The sequence below is a fragment of the Arachis ipaensis genome, chromosome B3 (assembly GCF_059453495.1).
Source record: "Arachis ipaensis isolate K30076 ecotype BB chromosome B3, ASM5945349v1, whole genome shotgun sequence".
Classification (NCBI taxonomy): domain Eukaryota; kingdom Viridiplantae; phylum Streptophyta; class Magnoliopsida; order Fabales; family Fabaceae; genus Arachis; species Arachis ipaensis.
Genome location: NC_142438.1, coordinates 132,808,295 through 132,812,716, shown reverse-complemented (window position 1 = coordinate 132,812,716; position 4,422 = coordinate 132,808,295). Strand labels below are relative to the sequence as shown.

At 35.2% G+C, this 4,422-nt stretch overlaps 1 non-coding gene across 1 annotated transcript; it reads right to left on the bottom strand.

The window, feature by feature from the left end:
• Positions 1 to 2,986: 2,986 nt before the first annotated feature.
• Positions 2,987 to 3,090, bottom strand: LOC148572492 (small nucleolar RNA R71). Its single transcript, XR_015880506.1, has one exon. It is a non-coding gene; the product is annotated as a small nucleolar RNA R71 (small nucleolar RNA).
• Positions 3,091 to 4,422: the final 1,332 nt, after the last annotated feature.

Genomic DNA, 4,422 nt, shown 5'->3' with positions numbered 1-4,422 from the left:
AGGATTCGGGAAGGGATGGCTGTGACGAGCTTCAAACTCGCGAGTGCTGGGCGTAGTGACAGACGCAAAAGGATTACTGAATCCTATTCCAGTATGATCGAGAACCGACAGATGAATAGCCGTGCGGTGACAGCACATCTTGGACCATTTTCACTGAGAGAATGGGAAGTAGCCATTGACAACGGTGATGCCCTACACAAAGCTTGCCATAGAAAGGAGTGGGAATGATTGGATGAAGACATCAGGAAAGCAGAGGTTCAGGAGGAACGAAAGCATCTCTATACGCTTATCTGAAATTCTCACCAAGGACTTACATAAGTATCTCTATCCCATTTTACGTTTTATTTATCTTTTAATTATTAAAACTCTATAACCATTTGAATCCGCCTGACTGAGATTTACAAGGTGATCATAGCTTGCTTCAAGCCGACAATCTCCGTGGGATCGACCCTTACTCACGTAAGGTTTATTACTTGGACGACCCAGTGCACTTGCTGGTTAGTTGTGCGAAGTTGTGACAAAGTGTGTGAATTACGTTCCGAGCACCAAGTTTTTGGCGCCGTTGTTAAGGATCACAATTTCGTGCACTAAGTTTTTGGCGCCGTTGTCGGGGATTGTTCGAGTTTTGACAACTGACGGTTCATCTTGTTGCTCAGATTAGGTAATTTTATTTTAATTTTAAGCTTTTTGTTTTTATTATTTTTAATTTTCGAAAAAAATATTTTTTACTTTATGTTCTTCAAAATTTTTAAGAAGAAATTATAGAGTTTCATGAAACATGTTGAAGCCTGGCTGGCTATAAAGCCATATCTAATTCTTTTGGACCGAGGCTTCCACTCATCAGCACAGAAGCAAGTTGAATGAAGTATCAGCTGTTGTATGTCTGAGTTGTACCTGCTGAAGCTTGGCTGGCCGTTAGCCATGTCTAGTGTTTTGGACCGGAGCTTTCACTGAAAGCTTGGCTGGCTAGTAAGCCATGTCTAATTCCTGGACCGGAGTTTTAGACTAACATTGCAAGATTCCTGGAATTCCTATTAAAAATTTTGAAATCCTTATTTTTCTTTTTCCAAATAATTTTCGAAAAATCCAAAAAATTAATAAAATCATAAAACCAAAAATATTTTATGTTTCTTGTTTGAGTCTAGTAGCAATTTTTAAGTTTGGTGCCAATTGCTTATTTATCTCTTTCTTGCATTTTTCGAAAATTCATACATTGCATTCTTCATGATCTTCAAGTTGTTCTTGATAATTTGCGTTGTTTGATCTTTGAATTTTTATGTTTAGTGTCTTTTCTTGTTTTTCATATGCATTTTAGAATTATTAGTGTCTATAGAATAAAAATTTTTAAGTTTGGTGTCTTGCATGTTTTCCTTTTCTTAAAAATTTTCAAAAATAAGTTCTTGGTGTTCATCTTGACATTCAAAGTGTTCTTGGTGTTCATCTTGACATTCATAGTGTTCTTGCATGCAACATGTGTTTTGATCTTGAATTTTCATGTTTTGAGTCTTTTGGTTGTTTTTCTCTTTCTTCATTAAAAATTAAAAAAAAATATATTTCCTTTATTTTCTCATAAATTTTCGAAAATTTGAGTTGACTTTTTCAAAACTTTTTAAAATCTAGTTGTTTATTATGATTCAAATCAAATTTTCAATTTAAAAATCCTATCTTTTTTTAAATCTTTTTCAAAAATCAAATCTTTTTTATTTTTCTTTTATGATGTTCGAAAATTTTAAATTGATTTTCAAAAATCTTCTTCTTATCTTGTTCATAATTTCAAAATCTTTACTAACAATTAATGTGATTGATTCAAAAGTTTTTAAGTTTGTTACTTGCCTATTAAGAAAGGTTCAATTTTTAAATTTTAAAATCATATCTTTTTAGTTTCTTGTTAGTCAAGTAATCAACTTCAATTTTCAAAATCAAATCTTTTTAATTTTCTTTTCAAATCTTTTTCAAAATGAATTTCAATCATATCTTTTCAATCACATCTTTTTCAAAATCAATTTCAAAATCTTTTCTAACTTCTTATCTTTTCAAAATTGTTTTTCAAATCTCTTTTTTTTCAATTAATCTTATCTTGTTTGATTCTTATCTTTTTCAAAACTACCTAACTAATTCTCTCTCTAATTTTCGAAAATTACCTTCCTCTTTTTCAAAATTTCTTTTTAATTAACTATTTGTTTTAAATGTTAATTTGGTTTAATTTTATTTTCTTTTCTTATTTTCGAATTTTAACTTTAATTTAAAATAAAAACAAAAATAATTTTCTTTTCTTTTCAATTATTTTCGAAAATTTTTCTCTCTCTCATCTCCTTCTAATTATTTATTTATTTACTAACACTTCTCTTCATCTCAAAATTCGAATTTCTATTCTTCTATTCCTTTCTTCTTCTACTCACATAAAGGAATCTCTATACTGTGACATAGAGTATTCCATATTTTCTTTTCTGTTTTCTTCTTTTTCATATGAGCAGGAACAAGGATAAGAACATTCTTGTTGAAGCTGATCCTGAACCTGAAAGGACTCTGAAGAGGAAGCTAAAGCATAATTCTCTGGAGAAAATCTGACAGAAATTTTCGAAAAAGAAGGAGACATGGCCGAAAATAATAACAATGCAAGGAAGATGCTTGGTGACTTTACTGCACCAAATTCCAATTTACATGGAAGAAGCATCTCAATCCTGCCATTAGAGCAAACAATTTTGAGCTAAAGCCTCAATTAGTTTCTCTGATGCAACAGAACTGCAAGTTTCATAGACTTCCATCAGAAGATCCTTTTCAGTTCTTAACTGAATTCTTGCAAATCTGTGATACTATTAAGACCAATGGGGTTGACTCCGAGGTCTTCAGGCTTATGCTTTTTCCGTTTGCTGTAAGAGACAGAGCTAGAATATGGTTGGACTCTCAACCTAAAGATAGCCTGAACTCTTGGGATAAGCTGGTCACGGCTTTCTTAGCCAAGTTCTTTCCTCCTCAAAAGCTTAGCAAGCTTAGAGTGGATGTTCAAACCTTCAAACAGAAAGAAGGTGAATCCCTCTATGAAGCTTGGGAGAGATATAAGCAACTGACCAAAAAGTGTCCTTCTGGCATGCTTTCAGAATGGACCATCCTGGATATATTCTATGATGGTCTCTCTGAATTATCAAAGATGTCATTGGACCATTCTGCAGGTGGATCCATTCACCTAAAGAAAATGCCTGCAGAAGCTCAGGAACTCATTGACATGGTTGCAAATAATCAGTTCATGTACTATTCTGAAAGGAATCTTGTGAGTAATGGGACGCCTCAGAGGAAGGGAGTTCTTGAAATTGATACTCTGAATGCCATATTGGCTCAGAATAAAATTTGACTCAGCAAGTCAATATGATTTCTCAGAGTCTGAATGGATTGCAAGCTGCATCCAACAGTACTCAAGAGGCACCTTCTGAAGAAGAAGCTTATGATCCTGAGAACCCTGCAATAGCAGAGGTAAATTACATGGGGGAACCTATGGGGATACCTATAATCCCTCATGGAGAAATCATCCAAATTTCTCATGGAAGGATCAACAATAGCCTCAACAAGGCTTTAATAATGGTGGAAGAAACAGGTTTAGCAATGGCAAACCTTTTCCATCATCCACTCAGCAACAGATAGAGAATTCTGAGCAGAATCCATCTAGCTTAGCAAATATAGTCTCTGATCTATCTAAGGCCACTTTAAGTTTCATGAATAAAACAAGGTCCTCCATTAGAAATTTGGAGGCACAAGTGGGTCAGCTGAGTAAAAGAGTCACTGAAACCCCTCCTAGTACTCTCCCAAGCAATACAGAAGAGAATCCAAAAAGAGAGTGCAAGGCCATTACCTTACTTGGTGTGGCCGAACCCAAAGAGGAGGAGGAGGACGTGAATCCTAGTGAAGAAGACCTCCTGGGACGCTCAGTGACCAATAAGGAGTTTCCCTTTGAGGAACCAAAGGAATCCGAGGCTCATCTAGAGACCATAGAGATTCCATTGAACCTCCTTCTGCCCTTCATGAGCTCTAATGAGTATTCATCCTCTGAAGAGCAAGTTGTCAAGTATCTTGGTGTAATCATGAAGCTGAATGCTAAATTATTTGGTAATGAGACTTGGGAAGATGAATCTCCCTTGCTCACCAATGAATTAAATGCATTGGATAGGCAGAAATTACCTCAAAAGAAACAGGATCCTGGTAAATTCCTAATTCCCTGTAACATAGGCACCATGACTTTTGAGAAGGCTCTGTGTGACCTGGGGTCAGGAATAAACTTAATGCCACTCTCTGTAATGGAGAAACTTGGGATCTTTGAGGTGCAAGCTGCCAAAATCTCTTTGGAGATGGCAGACAACTCAAGAAAACAGGCTTATGGAAAAGTAGAGGACGTGTTAGTAAAAGTTGAATGCCTTTACATCCCTGCTGATT